The sequence below is a fragment of the Olea europaea genome, chromosome 20 (genome assembly GCF_002742605.1).
Source record: "Olea europaea var. sylvestris chromosome 20, O_europaea_v1, whole genome shotgun sequence".
Taxonomy (NCBI): domain Eukaryota; kingdom Viridiplantae; phylum Streptophyta; class Magnoliopsida; order Lamiales; family Oleaceae; genus Olea; species Olea europaea.
The window spans coordinates 18,387,682-18,393,788 of record NC_036256.1 but is presented as its reverse complement, the minus strand read 5'-3'; the positions used below and the strand labels follow the sequence as shown (position 1 = coordinate 18,393,788).

Sequence of the window (6,107 nt, the reverse complement as noted above, 5' to 3'; positions counted from 1 at the left end):
GAGTTTCAATTGTAGATGGAGCTGATTGAGTTTCTGTTGTAGATGGAGTTGTGGGAATTGGGGTGCTAGCATCCCAACCGACCGAGTTTCTACCTTAGATGGAGTTATGGGGGTAGGGCTTGTGGTTTGGCTAGCCGAACTTCTTTCAGCCGCGAGAGGAGTTGCGGAGGAAAGGGGGTGGTTGTGTTTGGAGGTGGTGCAGTTGTCGGAGTTACTGGTGACCAAACAAATTTACAATAGCCGCTCACCAGATTTCACCCCCAACAGCCGCTCACTAGATTTACAACACAATCTTCCATCTCCACAGCACTCTAACCCCCTTTCAATCTCTCTCTCACGTCGACAGTCCCACGGCGTTGCCTCTCTCGTTTTCTCACCAACGTCCACATCGCCCGACGCCAGTCCTCGATTTTCAATGATCAAGGGTTGGGGGTAAAAATTCCTGGTACTTTTGCATAGAAATTTGGGGGCATTTATTATTTAACCACCTGTACAAATTTTATAAATAGATGGTTGAATTCAGTATCTTTTTTGTGCTCTATTTGTTTGAATTTTGTATAAGATATGAAATGCTCAAGCTTTATACTAGTGATAAGTGTGTTTTTATACACATATTTAGGTCACAAACATGACTTAATTACGAGCAAAATGGTTGAGTTGTAGCTTAATTTCATTTAAATTGTGAATTGTAGGAAACATTGATGGATATGGTGAAATTTGGGAGAAAAAACGCGAAAAAGGACTAAAATGAAGCAAAGTGAAAGTTCAAGGACTAAGTAGCAAATCATTCGAAGATGAGGCGGGCTATGGAATGAAGACTCAAGAGTGTTAGAGGTCAACTGGATGAGGAAAGGAGTCAAAAAAGTGAAATATAGCCGAAATATTATCACGTTTCAACTTTCAGGCAAAAAAACTATGCTTGGGATTTTTAGTGTCTAATTGAGACCCATTTTTGGCATAGTAAACATTCGAATTTGAGAAAGACTATTTCTATAAAAACTGTATATCTTTGAGTTACCTTCCCAACGCACTTTGAATCACCTCAATCGAAGGTCAGAAGAGAAAGTTATGACTAAAATATTGAAAGCTGCCGGATGGAAAAATTTATATAACCATGCGGTCGCATTGTTATAATTCCTTGCGGTCACACAAGGCAATGCAGGGAAAACTATGTGGTGAAACTTCTAAACCATGTGGTCGCATGGTATAAAAATGTGACGGAATCTCAAGTTTCCTAATTCGACTCAAACACGATTTGGTAAGGTTTTGGGCCACTTTCTTGACCTAATTCCATCCCGAATAAATACCAGACGACCTGAAACATAAGTAGAACGCACTGGGAAGCATTATACAGTATTTTGGAGGATTTGGAGAGGAAGAACAATGCGAAAATAAGGCGATCCACTTCTAGATTCAAGATTCCACATCCAGAATCAATTGGGTGATGTTCTTCCTTGGTTTTAATCGTTGTTTTTCTTTATCTCCTATTATGTTAGGTTAGATTTTTATGTACTAGAAGATCTATGTACCATGTGATTTGATTTTTAATTTTCTAGTTTTACAATTTGACATTAAAAACACGTTTTGATTGTTTTGAATGATTTATATGCGATTATTATTTTCCACAATTAAGGGCCCATAATTGTGTGAGTTTGGGTGACTTATTCTTGCATTCGAGAGAATTGGAATAGGTTCGACATAATATAAATCATCGTAGAGTCCGATAGAGGATAAAAATATACCGCTATTCCTTACGTGAATCTTTAAGTGTTCGCAAAACCGTATGCATTTTTATGTATGCACTTGTTGTAGAAATATAGACTAGTGGTATGTAAAACTAGGTTCAATACATCTCGACAGAGAGTATTGGATAGATTTAGGAGCAATGATTCGTCAACAATTTAATCGTGTTGTAATACTATGAAACTAGGGTTTAAAATGATAATTGTATGAAAAATCGTGATCCTAGTGAGCTTGATTTTCATTGAATGCAACAAACATGCTTTCTCAACCTTTGATTTCATTCTACAGTGTTAAAATTTTGTCTTGCATATAAAATTCATTTCAATCATAAAAATTGCATAAATTAGGGTTTTCTTTCCAATTTTAGTGTTTTAATTAGGTCCACATTCATTTTAGTAATTTAGTTCGGTTAAGACTACAATAGATAAAATTGAACTAATCAATCTCTGTGGGACGATATTCGGACTCAATTGATCCAACACTTACGGTAGTTTAAATCGAAAGAAATATTTCGTGAACAACTAGTAAATTCATATGTGAGATAAACTTGATAATGGTTGGTTGGTTGGGATATTTTGGTGTAGGCAGGGGTTAACAAGGTAGCACAGCTAATTGGTGCGACTTTGGCTCCAAAGGGAAGGAATGTCGTATTGCAAAACAAGAATGGACCTCCCAAGATTGTCAATGATGGTGAAATTGTTCTTAAAGAGGTGCCAGCATACTTCTTATCTTATCTAATGTTTACATCTGCGTAGTGGTAGAATGTGCCTATTAAGATTGGATGTTGAAGTACACTAAATTATGTAAAAGATACAAAGAGGGATGGCCTTTCAACCTAGTGGTGAGAGAGATTGATTCCCAACTAAGATAATGCGTTTCTTGATGAAAAGATCTTTTTATATGGAATTTTATCTTTAAAGGACTTGTGATTTGGGTTTTCTTGCTAAATAATCTGTCGATACGCATGTTTATCGGGATCTTAGTCCTAAGTAATTGTAGAAGTTGGGGGTTTGTCTTCTTGTTTGAGGGATGTCTGTTAAGGACAAGTTTTGAAGTTTTTTAGTTGGGACATAAACCAAATAAAAATTAAAGTAAAAATATATATTCTCAGAAGTTTGTAACAAGTGTCTTCTTAATGATTATACTACAGATTTTTGTAGTCTGTCTATATTCTCCCATTCCCATTATGTAGTTCATAATAAAGGGACAACTCCTACTGGGACGAAGACTGAAGTTCATACAGCTACCTGAAAATCTCCATTGGCTTTTAGATTGTTTCGTCATTATATTATGGTTTATCCACGTATTTCTAGCTGTGAAATAAAACTACGTTAGATACAATTTTAGCATGATTTCCCAGAGTCTGAGGAGAAAAAATAACTTCAATGGTTCTGAAAAGGTACAGTGCCTTTTCTTTCAGAAATTGAAGGATAAAAATTATTCTGTTCTGGCTCTTATATTATCTGTACTGATTTGTTGCATGCACACATAGTTATTCAAAATGATATTTATTTTTATTTTTTGCTTTGTAGGTTTAAATTGACTGTCATCATGATGTATAAAATGTTGGCTCCATTTGGCCTTCTATGCTAATTTTTTTGAATCAAGAACGAAAAATATTTCACTTCTGTGTTAATGATGTACAAAAACATTATGATCCTATCTGATACCAAAACATCTCGACACAGGGCTTATCCTGGCAAGAAGTATCAGAGAAAAGTTCTAAAGAGAATCTCCAAGGCTGAGAGAGAGAAATCAAAGTGCGAACATCTGAATGAAATCTTTCTTTCTTTATCTAATGATTTAGGTATTTTCCAGATGCTCAAATGATTCTACTTCATATATAACATTTTTGCCTTTTAACAAAATTTCCATCAAGTTATGGCTCCATTAACTGTACGATAGTTTCAGGACATGAAATCTGACATCAAAACATGGTGCCTTAAATGAGATCATTTTTACATAATTATCTATGCAGATTCAATGGTAAGGCCTCTGTATTGGATGGAGCGATTTGTATGGTGAAGAACACGCTAGATGAGATCAACTGTCTGAAAAGAAAATGCTGCTTGCTGTCTGAATCTCAATATGTAAGTCCACTGACATCAAGTTTTCACATTCTGTGTCGATAACTTTTTATGGCATGCAGTGTAACAACTGAACCTAAGTTAATTAATGTTTTCTGATAATAACTTTTAAGTCAATTCATAATGTGGCAATTGAGACTTGAGAGTTCTATAATCCACTCTCGGAATATGCCCTGGTTATGCTGGGGGCCTTTAGAAGATGGAAAAAATGTGTATGTTTGTAAAAAAAAAAAAAAAAAAAAAATGCAAAAATGTGACTTAAAAAAAAATAAATAAATAAAAAGAAGAAGAAGGAATTTGAGCATAGTTGATCAAATCTTTGAGATTTTTAAAATTTCAAATTCCTATGATTTTCCAATCACTAAACTAATTCTGATCTTGTAAATAAATTTTGATTCCCAATGTGTTTTGCGACATTATTTTAGATCTACTACAATAGCCAGGTTCTTTTATCTGTTCGCTGGAACTCTAAATTTAGCACAAGCTAACTTTATTTATTGACAGGTGAGCATGGAGAAAACGTAACTACAAGATGAGAATTCGGCTCTAGAGGCTCAAATTGGGAAACTGCAATGTGAACTCAAGGAGAGGGTCTGGTCCGCAACTCGACCTGAATGTGAACTTCAAGAACTGGAATCGCATATTGGTGATGATCATCATCATAGATTGCCTTGTGTAGAACCAGTTGTTAATTCTTTTGTATCTTGTCCCTATCCGCTAAAATACTCGAGCTTATCAAGAGCCTGCTACGGCAGAACTTGCAGGTATGCCTAACCACATCCTAGATATCCTACTGCAGCAGACGTATGGCCATCCGATTTCTTGAGGAACCCTGCTATGGTGACAGGTCGGTGCCTGATCCCTCACAAGGGGGTCGGGCCCCACAATTTTTGGGAATATTTTTTTCGCACCGGGCCCATGCTATAGTGAGGGGTCGGGCACCATTCGGTCACCAACCCCCCTGGCCATCCGGAATTACCCTTTCTTGAAAATCAACTGAAGTTAGGCGTGGAATTTGGATAAAAGTGGATGTAGAGGACAGCAGGAGGAAGGCTTTTGACAATGGAAACTATATCAATTTTTGTTTTTTTTTTTTTTGGAAAATGTATTGGATTTTTAGGCATTTTAGAATTTTGGATTTGGATTTTGTAAGGATATTGTTACATTTTAGAGTTCAATTAATAATGATTATTGGAGTTATTTGATATAGTTAACTTCCATCATGTTTTGTGGTTGAATCACTCTACAAAAAAAAGAAAAAAAAATGTAAAATGACCTACAACAACAAACGTTGCAAAAGGCAAAAGGCAGTCTATTGCAACATTTGACAAACGCTGCAATAGCTAGTCTTTTGCAACATTGTTTAAACGCAACAAAAACTCTTGCTGCAACAACAACACCAAGCTCTGCAACATACGTTAAAACACTGCAAATGATTTTTTGCAACGTTTTTTGGCCGTTGCAAGAAGCCTTTTTTGGTGTAGTGTGTTCTGGTGGAAATTACTTGCAAAATTATTAAGACATGAAAATACTTTGTAGAGCACAAACTGTGCCTAAAGTTGTAGTGGTGCTGAATATCCTTTTCATTCAAATCTGGAAAAAATTGAATATGGTGATTTAGTTGGTTAAATTTTCATAATTGGTTGGAAATTATACTAACATTGACTTATGTTGATAGCCACAGTTAAGTGAGATAATCTTGTGAAAAATCGTGTTTGCAAATAAATGTGATTTTGTCCAAATATGAATAAGGTGAATATGTATCTTATCATTTGAGGTGATATGATGCTATCTTGTGAAGGCCATGAAAGTGATAAATTGCAAACGATTGGAGATTAATATGCTTAGTCTCATTTGTTGTTGAATTGGACTTTAATAGTGGAACCAATTGAGTTGGATTGTCCTTGAAAAGCATTATTGGTCTATGAAATGACTTTGATCAAATTGTATGATCAAAATTAAAGATAGTTGGATTGAAGTATATAGTGACTTAACGACCACTATCAGAAGGTATTTAGGCTTTCACGAAGATCATTAGAATGATGAGAATTAAACTATGAAAGAGTTGATGAACTCTAAGTTCAATTACAATCCCAAATGTGGGGGTTAACATATTGATGAATTCTAAGTTCGAGTTTAACCCGAAACATGGGAGTTAATATTAATGATCGTGAGCTTATATGAGAAGTTCAAAGACTTGTGGATGCAATATTCCAGATTGCATATGAATTCCTAATTGAGGAATTGTAGGGGTAACTTGATTTAATAGTTATCTTA

At 35.3% G+C, this 6,107-nt stretch overlaps 1 long non-coding RNA gene across 2 annotated transcripts; it reads left to right on the top strand.

Annotated features, from left to right (window-relative positions):
- The first annotated feature begins 404 nt into the window (after window positions 1-404).
- LOC111369894 lies at window positions 405-5,035 on the top strand. 2 transcript variants are annotated; one of them, XR_002698323.1, is made up of 5 exons: window positions 405-445; window positions 693-2,453; window positions 3,432-3,550; window positions 3,722-3,833; window positions 4,347-5,035. It is a non-coding gene; the product is annotated as an uncharacterized LOC111369894 (long non-coding RNA). The 2 variants fall into 2 exon arrangements; XR_002698322.1 differs by having other exon boundaries at window positions 4,340-5,035.
- Window positions 5,036-6,107: the final 1,072 nt, after the last annotated feature.